This window comes from Sorex fumeus, unplaced genomic scaffold (genome assembly GCF_029834395.1).
Source record: "Sorex fumeus unplaced genomic scaffold, SorFum_2.1 ptg000002l, whole genome shotgun sequence".
Classification (NCBI taxonomy): Eukaryota; Metazoa; Chordata; class Mammalia; order Eulipotyphla; family Soricidae; genus Sorex; species Sorex fumeus.
This window is the reverse complement of record NW_026606059.1, coordinates 39,493,522-39,510,974: the sequence shown is the minus strand read 5'-3', so window position 1 is coordinate 39,510,974 and position 17,453 is coordinate 39,493,522. Positions and strand designations below refer to the sequence as shown.

General features: G+C 35.1%; 1 protein-coding gene across 1 annotated transcript in view; it reads right to left on the bottom strand.

Moving 5' to 3' along the window:
- TOX (thymocyte selection associated high mobility group box) overlaps nucleotides 1-17,453 on the bottom strand; it is a 336,255-nt gene that overhangs the window by 217,525 nt on the left and 101,277 nt on the right. The gene's annotated exons all lie outside the window — the stretch shown is intronic.

Here is a 17,453-nt window from a genome sequence, read left to right as displayed (position 1 = left end):
CTTAATCAAAAGATTGTTGTGAGGGCCAGAGTGATAGTCCAACAGGTAGGGTGTTTGACTTGCATGTGAGTGAGCCGGATTTGATCCTTGACATTCCACTCCACCACCAGGAGTAATTCTTGAGTGCAAAGCCAGGAGTAATCCATGAGCATCACCAGGTGTAACCCCCAAAGCCAAAGAAATATATAATTGTAAAATTAAATGATGTGCCACAAAAAATGCATAGTAAGTAGCTTTATATTCAAAAAGTGGGATGTAAATACTGATAATTATTAGTATCACTATTGGTACTCTATTTAAGAAAGGCTGTCATGAAATAAGTTATTCAAGTAGAAATGATAGTGTAAGTATTTTAGGTGGAGAGCTGCTTACAAAATTATACTATAATACTGAATGGTATTTTAAGAGCAAAGAAACCAACCAAAATTGACATGCAAAATCTGCAAAGGTTTTATTAACAGTTTTTCTCTGCCCACCATAATCATGCTGGATTCCAGCACAGTGCAATAGGCTTTGACGGAATTGTGAACCCAGCTGGATGACCTGATAGCTGTATGAGATTATGAAAGCTATTTAACCTTTCAACATCTCAGTTCTTCCAGAGCTCTCCAACAAAACTGGAATAATATCTCCTACATAGCATGATTGTGAAGCTCAACTATAATAATCTTTTTGACAATTCTTTATAATCAGCCAAATACTATCATCCCACTTGCTGTAGTAAAGAAACACAAACATATTGCCACTATAGTTACAGCTCCTATTAAAACCAAATGGGAGTTAAATGAAAAGAGACCAGTAAGGTTTTTGATAAAGGACAATTGTGCCCGAAACCTCCATTGGTCTCCCTGATCAAGTTCAGGTCACCAGAATATGTGACTATTTGCATAGTTAAAGCACAATCAGAGAGTCCTTTTAGTGTCCTTATAGTGAGAAAGAGTGTTTCTCATCATGGCTTTGTAAAATGAAATAAATTCAACCCCTCTGGGAAAAGAAATATGCCTGGATAAAGGAAGAACTCATAGAAAAACCATGAAGCTAATTTCAGATATATTGTATTTTATATCCCTTTTCACTTGGCTCCTGGAACTTGTCAGGATTGACAATTACACATAATTTATCTAAAGAACATAAAGATACAGGTAGTAACTGGACATTATCTAACAAAAGCTAAGGTAACAAAGAGACCAAGGATTAGCTTGCCACCAATGTGATTTCAATCCATCAAAAACTCTTTCCCTTGGAGGAAAATCCTATTTATTTCTATTCTATCTCCTAAGCACAATGAGCAGATTTTCTGTGTAGACGAATCCCTGCCCTCCCCACGTTCTACCCCCCTCCCCCCACTCACTCAGAAAAGTCTGTTGCAAACAGCCTTGGCTCACCCAGAAGGAACCCTGGATTCTTACTACTTGAAAAAGTCTGGCAGCGGGGGAAGAAAGAATTTTCTTTGTGTGCTTGCATAAGAAAATCTTCTAAGCTTTCAGAACATGGTCTTCTACATAGGTAAAACTTGGCAAATCCTTTTTTAAGCATCTCCTATAGTCTCCTTACAATTATCTGTATCTCTTCAACCTATCTTTCAAGTTAGGTTTATTTTAGACAGCAGAATAAGGATTACTGTCACTAATCATTTAGAAGTTTGATGAAGGTATTTAACTCCTTTTCTTTCTTCCTACCTGCTTCCTGATTAGTACGGTGGTAGCAATATCAATAATAATAATAATAATAACACATCTCTTATGGATTCTTTGGAAAATTAAGTGAGTGAGCTTATCTGTGATAGCTGCTATCTTTATGCCAAGTAAGTAATGATAATCCAAACACATAATAATACAAACATCATAGTTTCTCTCTTGCTACCTCTACACTGGAGCTCAGTGATCAGTTCCATATTGCAAATAGTGATTTTACATGCAAGCTTACCATCTCTCCTTAAAGAAACGCACTCTAGGCACATGGTGGGGAAAGAAATGCTACAAAGAATCCAATAAGGGATAAGGCAAAGCTTATACACAAATTTAAGAGAAAATCAACTCATTTCCAATGTGATCTGGATCTGACTTGTTATGTTTAATTACTCCTAAATCAACAAAGCCACCTTGAAGCCACCACATTCTTTGCTGTATTACCTTCTCCTTTTCTCAATAAAATGAAGCTAATCCTCTGTTCCTTTAATGTGACAACAGGGAGGGGGGGCGGGGGGGAAGGGTTGGGGGAGGGGGAAGAAGCACACATGATCCAGCATCATACTTTAAGAATTAGAAGTGAAGCGACAAATTAAACCAATAATCAATCTGAAGGCAGAGTCTCCTTCCACCGCGCCTGGTTGTCCTCACCGGGGCCCCTTGGAGGGGGGCGGGTTGTTTCCCTCCCCGCCCCGAGCAGAGCCCCCGCAGTCGAAGACCTCCAGAACCAGCCACAGCCATGCTGAGACCACTCTCCACACATCCAGCAAGCCTCATGCATGAAGGAACTGGCAGAGGAACCCAGGCATGCGGGTCCCGGGGCTGAGATCTCCAAGCCTGCTTGAATCAGAACTGGACCTTCTTCACCCAGATCCCCCATCTTCCAGTATGTAGGCGTTACACCCACCAGCTGCTGCCGGCGCCAGGTGGTCCCATCAATGACCAAGACCCAGAGACTATAAAACCCAGCTCCTGGAAGTGCGCAGATGTATTTGCGTCCGCGTGACATCTTATTATTTCATTTTTACTTTGAACCCAGCAGGCTACCAAAAGTATCCTGCCTGCAAGGCAGAGTCTGGCAAACTTCCTGTGTTGTACTCAATATGCCAAATACCAATAACAATGGTAGGTCTCATTCTCCTATAGGAAGATGTTACCCGTGCCTGCTCGAGGCAATCGACAAACAACAGCATGATCGTGATCGTGAATCAATCTGAAACATGTCTTAATACAATTGGAGAACTTTTGATTATTATAGAACCATGTTTGATTCCATGATTGGGAAAGGGATGGAGGACCTCATAGAACAGACATTTCAACAAATTTGGGGACAATACTGGGAATACTGGGAAGGGTTTTAAGGAAAAGAGTAGATGCCTCTGTGACTTTGGAGATATTTCCCCACCTAGTGAATAAACTGCACCCAGAGAGATCCGGACCTGAGTTGACCAAGCTGTCAACCTAAACTAAAGACCTCACTTGAAGTATTATTTTCCTTAGAAGAATAAAATAATTAATATTCAATCTAAATATAAATCAGGATACCATACTCACTCTAATAAAGGTTTCCAAGGTTATAATTAATGGAAAAAATAAGAGATTCCATTAATGTTCATAATTTTATCTTTCATAAATAGATTCTTGATAATTGAACATGTTTTAAATTCTGATCTTTCTGTACATCCCTTTTTTATTTAAAAAATCTCATAAGAGAATAGAGAACTAGGGAGGCTTACTGTCTCTTAACCAATATAGAAATTTGAGACTCTGAGAGAAAAAGATTCAGTCCAAGTCCACTCAGCTGGTCACCAGCACTAGCTTCATTTCCGGACAATGCACTCTTGTCTCACCCATGTATGTTCCCATGGGTTAAAAAATTACCCTAAAATACAGTCAGGAGACACAGTGGATAAAAAAGTTAAGCTTGTGACTTATACTGTGACATGCAATCCTGTGTAATACACCAATAATCCTATTCCTCTTGGTACTTCTGATCACAACCATTAGCTCATGTCTACATATACTTTCTTGCAGCTATTGGCAGACCATGCTCTTCTCAGTTCTTGGTTTCCAGCAGTTCAATGGGGAAGATTATGATAAACTATAGACTTTCTGTGTTCTATCTGCATGTCTCATCCTACACACCCAAGATAAATTTTCCTCCCTGGATTTTAGGGTGCAGTAGAACTCCTGGAAAACATCCCATTTTAGATTTAGTCACTCAATGCTACCACAAAATATATAGAGAGAAATTCACTCGTTAACTCCTAAGATTCTTAATCATTCTAAAGAAATCATCCCATGGTTTATAACTTTAGGTATTAAGTGTTAACTCTCAAATAGATATGTATAAAGCATAGTCCTGTTTTCCCTGAATCTGAAATAATGATTTCTAGAAATATTTCAATTGAATTCTATTTGGTTAAATCACTGTATCACTGTCATCCCGTTGATCATCGAATTACTCAAGTGGGCACCAGTAATGTCTCTATTCCTCCCAGCCCTGAGATTTTAGCAGCCTCTCCTTACTCATCTTTTCCCAACAACTGGAGGCTCTTTCAGGGTTAGAGGAATGAGACCTGTTGTTGTTACTGTATTTGGCATATTGAATACGCCACGGAAACTTGCCAGGTCTGCCCATGTGGGCGGATACTATCAGGAGCTTGCCAGGCTCTCCGGAGAGGCATATATTTATATATTTTTCTCTATGATTTGTTGCCTACTGTCTGAACCCCATCAGATATGGTATAGTAATAGTGGAAAATGGGTAGGAAGTGTCTTATACTTCCCATAATTTCCATAATTACCACACCATTTGGTTAAATACACTAAAGAAAACTGAAGTTATTTTTTTATTTCCTTCTATTTCTTTTGATTAGAAAACTAAGAAGCATTTTATAAGACAAACGATTTTCTCTTTTAAAGAATAAGTCTGGTGTTAAAACACCTTGGAAAGCTCTATAAGAATCCAAAAAAGGTTTCTAAAATCTATTTATGTCAATGACTGGTACCTTCCACAACATGTTTTTATTATTGGAGGTGGCAGAGAGAGGAAAGAACAAACTTGTTTTACAAACAAAATATGTAAAGAAGAAACTGAATTCATCCAGTATGTTTACAGTACTGTTTATGAAGTACTGACATATAAAACTTATTGTCAGTATATTTCAAATAAAAATTTTATACAACGGAGCTGTTATGAATCTTTTGTGAGCAAAAGTAAAACATTGATAGAAATTAATAAATGACCTCAGAAATGAGAGTGGATAAATCTATGCTTCTCCAGAGTTCAAGTCTAGCTTCTATCAAATGGATAATATTGGAAAACCCCTCGTAAAATCACCAAATTCATTTTAACTATCACATTTATTATTTAAAAGTTTCCTGTCATCTACACTAATATTGCTGAGCCTTTTTCTTGCCCCAAATCTCTAGAAGGGAGAAGAAATCAAAGTGTTGAATCTATACTATAACTACAACTGGTAATGTAACCCATGTACAGACAAAGCCAATCAAATTCAAGCTCATGTTACACAAAAACTTGTCAAGAGTCGTAAGAAAATATACTAAAGGAAAGGCTGATGACCTACTCTGAAATATCTTTGTTGCAAGTACAGCAGCAAATGCAGCGCAAAGAGTCATCTGGAATACCAAAATTTCATCCTACTAATGTATTTATTTTTAGCATTTATTAGTATTCATTGGGAACTCCTAGAATAATGGTAGTGTGAATTATGCATAGCAGAATGAAATGGGGGAATGGTATTTATAATTCTAAATTTACAAACACAGGAGAAATTAGTAATACTATAGTTATCAAAGGAAACAGGCCTAATTAAAGAAATAACTGGTACAAAACCATATGCAACTCAAACCAGAAAAAGACAATTCAAATTTAATGAATGCCTTTAATATTAATTACAGAATTCTTAACAATACATTGGGACAGCTCTCTTGGAGAATTCAGCTTACTGTTTAACAGTTTCTGACTAATTTTATTAACCTGTACATCTGAGAGGATCAACCCCCTCTGGGTTTAATTAGAAGAAAATTCAATTTAAATCTAAATGTCAACAGTGGTTACTAATTATGGCAGGGCCCTGGACGGGACAGCAAGTCTGTAATCAGGCAGTTCCCTGGTAACAATTAACACTTTCTTTCTGAGTTATGAGTGCGTTAGGATATTTTAAAATAAATACGATTCAGCATGGGACACTGCTAATATCATGAGCCCCTACTGCTAGGTGCAGACATGCAGAAGAGGATGCCAAATTAAATTACAGAGATTTCTCAAACATATAGCTGAATAATAAGCAGCTACAAAACTAGGTCAGGGTCGAAAAGCTAGAGCTGAACGCCCCTCCCCCAACATGCAAAATAAATATACCCACTATCTCTGAATAGAAATCATTCTTTTGTTATGCCCTTTGTCAAGAATACATTATTGCAAAATGATATTTATTTCCACAATCTTCACAGCTGTGAGCACGACTGAATTAATCTTTCTTGAACTGATTTCATTTGCAATTTTATGATTACGATTATAAAATGTAAATTTATTACTTAAAAAGGAATGATTATAAAAGACATAGATAAAAAAGACAGTTCTTTATCTATTGGTTTGCTTTGCTCGATACTAATGAAATAAATAGCCGACTAACCCTGAAATAAAAACAAACTGATAAAAATGATTGCAAAAATGCGAAGGGAAATCTCGGAAGACAATAAAAAAATCAACTCTTTAAATGTAACACACACAGAGATTATGCAGGGAAGTACCAGAACATGCAAATTTTTTCATCATAAGAATAACCATTAATGGTTTAATAATCTCAGTTTTTTAAAAATCGCTATCATTTTTTAAATATTAGTGCTAAAGAAAATTCAGAAAATACTTGGGTACATATATTTAGTTTTCAGTTCTATGCTCTTAAAGGATAATCTCTAGCAGGCCATTTTAGACTGTTTAATATTGATGAACTAAATAGCAAATTAGTTTAAAGAAATCCATATTTATAAGATGCCAACTTTTAATGGACTGTGGTCACTAAATTAATTTCTTGAAACATATTGCTTCTTCTAATCAATACATAAGTGCCTACTGTGTGCAAGGAACTCTACTTGATGTCAAGAATTTAACAACAAGCATTATGAGATTCATTTATTGTTGGTTAGATATTTTTGTAATAACTATAGCAATATCAAACAGTTATTTTATCTACTAATCACTACCTCCACCTAAACAAAACAACAACAAAAAGTGGAGGGACCACTAGAATGATGCACTTTTTTATAGGTATCAATTTAATTTTTTCTTGTTAAAATAGAGACTTATATGTGAGCATAAGTAGTGTGCACTATACTAAAATGCTCAAGTGTCAAGCACCTATTTAAATAAAGTCCTATAGTGTTAACCATAGCTCAACTAAAATAATGAATGTTAATAAATGGTTCTATAACCTTCATACTAATAATAGAGGCAATAGCATTTTGAAAATTATTAACATGTAAAACTATTGTATCATGTCAACGCAATCAGTATAGATCTTATATTTATCTCTAATAAGAATGCACCAGTTAGCTTTCTGCATTTGCTCACAATCACAAAGCAAAAATGCAAGCCATGTCACAAAATATTTATTGTATTCAATTGAATCCAAACTAGCTGCAGAGGAAAAAGCTATTTAAGCTTATGTGACAAAATAAGCTATGTATATATGAATAAATTATTTTTAGTATATGATTCCTTTCCAATTGCTTTACCTGTCTGAGATTCTGAATTTTCAATAAAATATCTCTACTTATGACTTTTATAGCTTTTTAGAATGTGAACCTGGCAGAGCTTCTGGTTCATTCTCCCAATCCAAATATTATCTATCACCTCCTCTAGCATGAAGGTTAATAACACTTGGCTGAAGATGTCTATATTGCTTCTTTCCTATTGATAGCTACGGATGGACACTTCCACGGGCACAGTGGGCATCTTTCTCCTTGAAGAGTCCACATTTCACCTCTGGGAGGCATGATCCCTCCACTAGGCTGCTACTGACAGAATGCCTGGCTTTTGCCAAGCAATCATGGGGCTGGTGTTATTACATTCTGTAGGAAAATCCTTGGTTAACTGTAACAAACCTACTTGTAAACATGGTCATACTGCTTAAGAATTCCATGTTTAAATAAAACGTAGGGGGATAATGGCTATGCAGATTTTGCCTTGATCCTCTCTCTCTCTCCTCTCTGCCTGTCCTGCCCTGTCCATCTCTCTCTCTCTCTTCACAGAAATTTTCACTAGCTGCATCAGCTTCCTTCAGTTTCTTTCAAAATGCTCCTCCTAAAAATTCCCCATAGGGCAACAACCTAACAGGAGCCCCTTGCTGGTTAACTGCAAAGATTGGAGGTCTGTTTTAAACCAGTAGTTAATGACTTGTTTGTTCTTGACTGAGCATACGTTTGAGATAATTTCCAGAGACATTTGTTATTAGACACCTGTTAGGTACTAGATCTCTCCAAAGGAAAAAAATATGGCCTTTAGAACTAAGTGAAATGAATAAACTAGAACAATGACATTAAATACATGATAGACAATATAATAAGACATGTTTCTTACACCAGTTTTAAACTGTAATTTGCCAGGTAATATTATTCTGAATATTACATTACAAACTCAGAACAGGTGTCTAAGAGCTATTTTCTTACACTTTTAAATGTTAACTCTTTTCTCTTCGCTTAACTGAAGCTTTAGTCAAGATCTTTTGATAAAACAAAACGGAAGTTCTATAACCACAGCTCAATAATAAGGTGAATGGAAAAACAGTTGGTTTCCGCCTCCCTCACTCAACTGCTTACCTTGAGAGGTTAAGTCAAAAAGAGAAAGAGAGAGTGTGTATTCTCCACGAGGCCAACAACCACAGTGGCAAATGATAAATATAAGGCACTGTTTTGTACTCTGGCTTGGCATAAAGATTTTACTCTTCAAATTTTACAGAAGAACAATTTTAATTTTAATTAGGGACCAAAACTTTAAAGTCAAGACCGGGGCATTTGTCATACCATACTGTTATGCTAAATTTTCAATCATTAAAATTATGATTTTTCAAAACAAGTGAGCATTATTTTAGATATAATACCATATTTTGGTATTTCTGCAGCAACTTCTCCAGGAAGCATACTTAATATCTCTGTGGATAAGAATCCATGAGATGAAAGAAAACATATCCTGTGGTCCATGTAGCTCTATGAGTAGAAAAAGGGAGTAAGAAAGGTTCTGGAGAAATATTCCCCCAAACTTTGTCCTCACCTTTGGTCTAGGAAGTTGGGTTTAGTGATTCAGAACAGAGAGCTCTCAGGCTTAATTTCTTAATGTATAAGAAAGGGTCAAAAATAACAAGGCAAAGGGATATATGTGATAAATTTTCATCAATAGTATTGCAGACCATAATTCCCCAAAGGAAAGACAGACAGACAAACAGACAGACCGACAGACAGACAGAAAACCTGCTGTAGAGGTAGACTGGGGGTGGGTGGGGGTGGAAAAACAGATGGAAACTGAGGACAGGGTGGTGAGAAACATACACTGGTGAAGGAAAGAGTGTTGGAGTATTGTATGAAAAAAATTAAACAAAATCATTCCCACAGTGAATTACAGAGTGCAATGATAATTATACATCGATATACAAAAATAAGTTTGAGGACATGCCAGATTAAACAAAGATTTGTGAACTTTTTTACTGCATGATTTCCCAAGAGCTTGGAGTCATAAAAAAAAGAAGTACTTTAATCCTACATATTCTCTGTCCTGCATTACTTCATCCTGCCAAAGGATTCCAGAACCCAGAAAGAATTCAGGCTCATGGACTTCCCTGGGTGAGGTTAGCTTCGCGAACCAGAAAGCACTGATGCCTCCACCCTTGATTTTAATAATATATTTATATACCTTCCATGCTAGAAAAAAAAATCAGGGTGCAGATAACAAAGTCACTGTTATTACCTGAAACTGGTCATCCCATTACCGTCATCATTAGCATCATCATCAAAGATACAGATGATCAGAGTTGACCCTCGCCTAATTCACAGTTGGTTCTCAGTAATTTAACTGCCAAGACAATTATATGACTGGAAAGATCTGTTTATATTGCTAAAGTTTATGTAGCAGATAAATACAATCTTGCTCTCACTTCTTAAATATTGAATTTGTATCGATTAATAATCTCTAATTTATGGACTTATTTCTCTTAATTTTTATTTGGGGGGGATTGGGTGATACCCAGCAATGCACAGGGATTACTCCTGGCTCTGTACTTGAAAATCATTCATTTATGGAAATTTTTCTTGACAATCCTGATTAATTTTTCCCAGGGTCACGTTATTTATTTTCTTTAATTTCAAAATCTAAACAGTATAAGATATATATTAAAATTAAGAGATAATTACATAATCTAAAAATATGCAATTACTTAATATCCAGAGTATTCTGCAGTAAGATGTTTTAAATGCATTGCTAAAAAAATCTGTTGATCCTAACCCTATTATTGGAAAATAAACAAATGCACAATCAAATAACCGATATCGTTGTTCTTACTGAACCTCTAAGAACCCCACAAGATACAAAAAAAGAATGCAGGAGAGAAAAGTAGCATAATGGAAACAGACAGAAGTAGGACAGGCTTTCTACTTTTTTACACAACAGATACAAAATACTGTCAAAGTTGAAGAAAATACAAAAATGATTGCCAAACCAAAACTGAAATTTTAATGTCTCAACTGACAAAATATTAAGAAAACAAATCTAAGTAACATAGAAATAAATCTTGATTTATTTAATTGGATTTCTCTTGTCTTTCATATGGATACATAATTATTTATTTCAACAGATGCATGCTGTTAAGTATTTATATATGCAAATATATGTGTAGATGGTATTTGTATCTGACCACATAAAATAAAATGTGAGTATGAATAAGATCTGTTCTTATGCTTTGGCATCATTATTCATTATTATTTTATTCAAAAAAGTATATTTTGTTTCCTACAACTTGGATATACTATATTTGTAAATTAAATTGGTAACAAAAATCTTAATCTCAGCTATATCACTACAATGAATCATATGTCTCTCTGCAAGTTTAATGATGAGACAAAACTTACTTAAAAAGTAAGCCTCGTGGCATATAGTAGATGCTCATTTATAAAATGGTTGAGTGAATTAATTAATGAATGCATTGCCCATGAATATTTTCTAGAGTAATAGTATTAGCCTTCAGTTAGGAAGATAAAATCAATTTTTTTAATAAATATCACAAGGACTAATCTTCAAAAGCAAATATTTTGTTTCATATGCTAAACTCACCTAACATTTTATATATAAGAAAGGACAGTTTTGGTTTTTAATGTGAAAACACAGATTCACAGAGTCATTCTATCATCTTTACAAGTTAGTGCTACCTCATTTTCTAATCATTTTCCTAATCTTTCATTTGGGCCCAACAAATCTGTCATCTCCATGGTTTTCCACACCCCTCAAGAAATCTGGGTGTGTCCTTTCAGACAATGCTGTGTGTTCTAGCCTCTCTATAAGCTTAAAAGTAATTCTGCTTTCTAGGCCAGCTCAATGTTTCAACAAAGCTTCTATTCCACATACTCAGTTACAGATATATTTAAGAACTATAATTGAGTGTTAAAGCTACGGCTTCTGCCAAAGTTCTAAAATGCGAAGCTTATAAATGAAGAGGCATTGACTAGTTACATCATCAGAAAGCTTAACTCTTCCTTTTACGTTTCATCTGAAGGTGTCACCATATCCTCTACAATGCCAGAAGAGCAAATGTAATAAACATAATAAAATATAAACATTTTAAAGTTATCAGCTTCATTTAAATTATTACACACTAAAGTAGGAAGCAGTTTAAGTAATATTAATTATTCCTATTACAAAAGATGCCTTCCATCAACCATCAGATCACTGTTACAAAATTTAATTTTTCTAAAGTATTATAACAAAATGTTTCTATAACTAACAAAGGATTATTTAAATTCACCAAAAAAATTCTCTGAACTTAAAGTGCTCCTGTATATATCATCGTTTAATGAAAGAGTGGTAGTTTGAAAAATGAAGTATAAGATTCCATGGTAGCTAATAAACACACAGCTATTGTCCCTGAATACACTGCCATCTGTTGTCAGAAAAGAAAGGTCACTTCTGAAATTTTGCCAAGTAATAGGTTTTCTACAAGTGAGGAATAAAAGAAGCCCAAGATTGTCTCTTAGCTGAGTAGGTCACCCTACAAACAGGAAAGGTCTCTATGGGAAATACAATTTGGAAAACATTCAAGGTACAAAAATAGATTATTCTCTCAAAGACTGCAATAATAACTCTAAAACAAGGTGACTCTCACAGGCAGTGCTTCATAATTGTCATATTCTGCATGTTATTTTCCTTTTATTTCAAATGTATAAAAGAGTCAAAATCATAATTCAAATTCCAACCATCATACATGCATTAATACTATCTTTTGCTTAACTTTTCCTAAAAGTGCCCATTAAATTTTATTAGGTGATAAATTCTATAATAGTCCCTTGTGGATGCATAGTAAAAGAGAAAGAAAAATCACCAAAATAATCATCTAGTTCGGTCTGCATGTAAGACATTTATAAAGTCTATATGTAATACATTATTTTCTATTACCAAGTAATTTTTCAAAGAAGGGAATCATTACAGAAGCTATTTGTCACTTACAAAAATATTGAGGTTTCACCATTTTAATTAGGAAATATAAGTTGCACCCCAGCTTAAATGGAGAGGGTGTTTATGAGCCATCATTACATCAATTTAGTCTCTAAATTAGACTGAATATTTTAACGATGACTTAGAAACTCTAATTATACAGTGAAACACACTTAAATTTAGTAAGTTTTCTGAATTTTATTGGCATGTTTCCATTCTTTATAAACTTACTACATTAATTTCAGTCATCTACAGCTTTCTCACTAATGGTGTAGAGGATCCACGTAGAAAACCTAGCCTCATAAAGTTATATACTGTGAAGTGCTTCATATGCTGTCAATTTAATCCATATAGCTCTAAACCCCACCTACAAATGAAGAAATGTGAAAATCATTCTCCCTACTTCCACATAGTCGGTAAGAATGGTTTCTGAGTCAAAACTACGTGCAACCTGGTCTCACAGCCTTTACCTTTCTTTATACATCACATTTCTTCAATACATGCAAAGTTAAACCTATTTCCAAACTGTATTTCTTTTAGTGTGTATGTTGAATGATTTGCTTTGTTAAACTAGTTCTGCTTCTTGGAACACAGCAATTAGTAAAACTCATGATGAGTGAAAGCATCACCTAAGATGTCTAGGTGAAAACAAATCACCAGGATGGGAATTAAAATGATGACAGATGATTCACAAAGCAGAAATAAAATGACAAACAATAGGTTAAGTAGGTGCAAAGGACTAGCAGACCTGAGAACTGCCTAGAAGATCTTGAGGATTATTCACTTTGCCTACATAAAAACTGCCGTGACAAGATAACCCAGGTTGGCACAGAGACTGAAACTGAGACCTGGAATTTCACTACTTGGAAGAACAAGGCAAAAAAATAGTATTCCCTGAGAAATACACATACCATTCTCAAATGTCTGGCAACCTATTTCTATTGGGAGATGAAACTCCTTTAACTACCAGTTGTGTTTAAGTTTTTTGAATCTCTGTGGTGTATGATTCCCATTAAACAATTTCTGAAGTTCATACTAGAGATGTTTGGTACACTATGAGATCTAATCCTTCTGATAAATGAAGTGCCTCTGAGGAAAAAAGAATGGAACCCATAGTTTAGTTGATACATGTTTATGCATGTTCCACAATTTCTAGAATAATTTATGACTCCAGTATAATAAAGAAATAATATCTTATCTATGCATGCCAATGTGATTAACCATAATCTTCACATGTTTGCAAAGTCCCTTCACACTTTCAGGAACTATGTAACATATCTGGATAGAAAGTTTTTATTTACAATTATTATAGAAGTACTTGAAGACTTTTCAATATTTGAGACTCATGAGATAGATAAAAACTAATGTGTGTTTCAACTAGTTTATTCTTGAAGTTGACATTTAGAGAAAACCACCCCAGGAAGGTTCAAGGATTTGCTCAAAATCTATCACCAGAACTCATTCAACCCACTGCTATTTCCTCTATATTCTAAATAAATAAGTCCATTTTTCTATCTGCAAGAAGTTTTGACTGTCATGGGAGGCCAGTAAATTTACTTCCGGGTTGAGGAGAGAGTTCAACAGGCCAGTGTGCATACTTTACATGCTGGAGGCCCAGGTTTGATTCCCGGCACTACCAAGGCACTAAGCTGGAAGAAACCTCTGAGTACAGCCAAGCATAATCTCAAAATAACAACCAAAATAAACAAAACTGCAACAGCAGAAAATAATTTTTGAGGCTTGGATACTAAGTATCACTATATATCAAGTTCTCTAAATCTTATTTTCCTAGGGAGTCAGAGGGATAGCAGAATGGGTTAGAGGCTTGCCTAACCCAGCATCCCATATGGTCCCCCACACACCACCAGGAGCAACCCCTGACCATCTCCAAACATGACCCCAAACCAAAAATATAAAAACAAATAAAGTGATGACAACCATTCTTTAATCACAAGAAACTGATCTTGAGAGAAAAAATTTCAGCAACTTTCAACACACCAAACTTCCTTTGAGCTAACAGGAACTGAAAAAAAAGAATGTAAATTGTGTGTCTGAAAGAAAAGTTTGTAATTTTTAGTGTAATCTACAATATATTTAATATCATTGTAGGTAGTGAAAGAAAAATAATGATAAAAAAGCAAGAGAGACGAAAAGAAAATGGTTCTCTGTACCTTTCCAGACAAAGTCCTTTATATTACTGGGTTGGGGTTCTTTTCCCAGAGACTGTTTCAGTTCATTCATTAGTCTCTTCTTAATATAAACTATAATATAAACCTCTTAAGGGCCAAACTTAGGTCTCTTCACTTTATAATTTTCCAGAGGTCAACATAGTGTCTAACACATGAAGAGTAGTTAGTAAGGAATCTTGGTAATAAGAATAAAGCTGTCAGGATAGCTATCTTTTACTTACAGATCTGAAAGAACCTATCTTTAATGCGTTTTAACTATTTTGGAAATAAATATTTCTGAAGTGAATTATGTAGTCATAACTTTATTAGAAAAGCTTACTGAGCTTGTTTATCCCTTGATATCAGAATATTTAATCTGAACAGAAATTACTATACATAATTCCCCATAAAAGGAAATGTAAAATTCTTAGGGGTCTACCAAGTATGGGACGTGGTGTTGTAACTTTCATAGTCCTTTACATTTCTGAAGTTCATAGAAGTGAGTATTTTTAATTTTGTTTTTCAGGATTGTTCAAGTTCTTATCAGGTTGTCACGTTTCTGTGGTCAGCTGTAGGCCTGACACTAGTAACCAACAACCTCCTCCATAATTTGCCTCATCTGAAAGAAGTGGTGTAGGAAACATTATCACTCACCCAACTAGACTATGTATAGACCATGAGTTTCAGATAATCTGATTTATATCTCTCTGGCTGCTCTTTTTGAAAAACAAACTTCTTTATGTTTGCTTTTCTTTCTTCCCTATTTCAGCTCCAGAAAAATTATGCTGTTAAGAACCCATGCAAGTCAGAGTGCAACCTCATGTCCCAAATCTATTTTGTTTTCAAAGGAGAAATAATAAAGTGCACACCACTTCTAAGCTTTCAACTTTGACAGTTTTCTGTAATAAAGTTACTAAACTATAATGTTATTAAAATATAATAGAAATTTAATGTTAAACTAGAAGCAAAAAAAAGTACAGAAACTTCTGAAATTTCTTTATAGATAAAATTCTATCAACAGACTTCTACCAAGTCATTTCCCTTTTTTTAAATTACACAGGAACAAGGCTTTTATTTTATCTTCATATTCTTTGACATAAAAATACACTTTTAGTAAGAAAAATGTAAGCAACATGATTTCTAAGTGAAACACCAGAAAATTCTAAAGGTGTATACGGAAGTGGACATATGTGAGCTGGGCTCAGAATATTCTAGACCCAGTGCTGATGACCACCTTATAAGTAGTGATGTCTATCTATAAAAGTTGAATTTTGATGAGATGATCTTTCCTATACTTGATTCTACTGATTCTGTGCTAATTTTAAAAGATACTTTACTGAGATTTATCTGTTAGGGGCAGAACACTGTTTCCTCCCAAAAGAAAATAAACAGAAGCTTATGCAGTAAATAAGTTCACCAGATATTTAACTGAATTCACTTGATATCCATCAAAGAACTGACCATCATCAGAATATGATACTGATGCCAAAACCCTGCCCCATAAAGGTACATTCCTAACAAATCCAGTAAGTAACACTCATTCACAAATAAGGCAGTGAAGAGAAATATTAACTCATCACACAGCCTTACATGACACAATTCCAAGGTAGCTTCTAACCTCCTCTATAGTCATTCTAACCTATCAATTGCTGCAGTTGAAGGACAGTCATTTAACCTTGCGAATTAATATCCACTATACTTTCAGGCTTTTGATCATGCTAACCTGTTCTCTTTCCCATGACTTTTAATCTGGGGATCTCCTTCAAAGCCTTGCTCAGACATCCTTTTCTCAACAGATTACCAACAGTTTCCAGTAGTCCTTTCCCCAGGTTGAACTGTTCATTATGCATGTTCCTGCACACCTCATTCTCATTTTTATTACTACATGCACTACCCTGTAGTGCTAATAACATGATCTCTTTAGTAGGAGTGATCTTCAAGATTAAGCACCTTGCCTTATTTCAATTTTATGTTTAGAACTAGTGGAATTCCAGAAATACAGTAGGTGCTCAAAAATATTACTAGCATTTAATTGATTGTACACTTAAATTGAAATGCCATATGAGTGGTACATCCACGACTACAATTTCATCAAAGAGCACATTTTGAGGGGAAAGAATGACAAGACAGAGGATATATGCATGAGCTTTACAAATTCAAGGCCATCGAGAGTTTTAAAGACAATCCTGAATGAACTAATACTTAAACTGCAGAGTACCATCATATACTTTTGACTCATTCTTTGCTAGGACAGCCTCTGTTTCTACATTGTAAAGATTTTAGAATATTGCTGACATCTTAGAGGCATGGCAGCAAAGTTGTGGACCAAGACAAAAGACTGAAAGGCATATAGAAACAACAGAATAATGAAATTTATCAAGTCACAAATGCAAGTACTTCACTATTTTGAAGAGAAACAACAACATAAAAATAACCCTGAGGGGATGGAGAGATAGCACAGCGGGTAGGGCGTTTGCCTTGCACATGGCCGACCCAGGTTCGATTCCCAGTAACCCATATGATCCCCTGAGCACCACCAGGAGTGATTTCTGAGTGCAGAGCCAGGAGTAATCCCTGTGCATCGCCGGGTGTGACCCAAAAAGCAATAAATAAATAAATAAATAAATAAATAAATAATTCAAACCTAAACTTTCACAAAAACCCTGAGAAGTGTGGATATTCAACTGGTTGCTTCTCTGGAATGCATAAATATGCACTGTGCAGGATCGTGTTATAGATACCACAAGGTCTTTCAATCTGATAAATCAGCCATTTATTTTAGCAGTCTGAGTTTGGATAAGAAAGCTTACAAGATCTAGATTCCACTATTACTGTCAGTCCTATAAGCTTGTAACCCTTGGACACTGAGAAATGCGA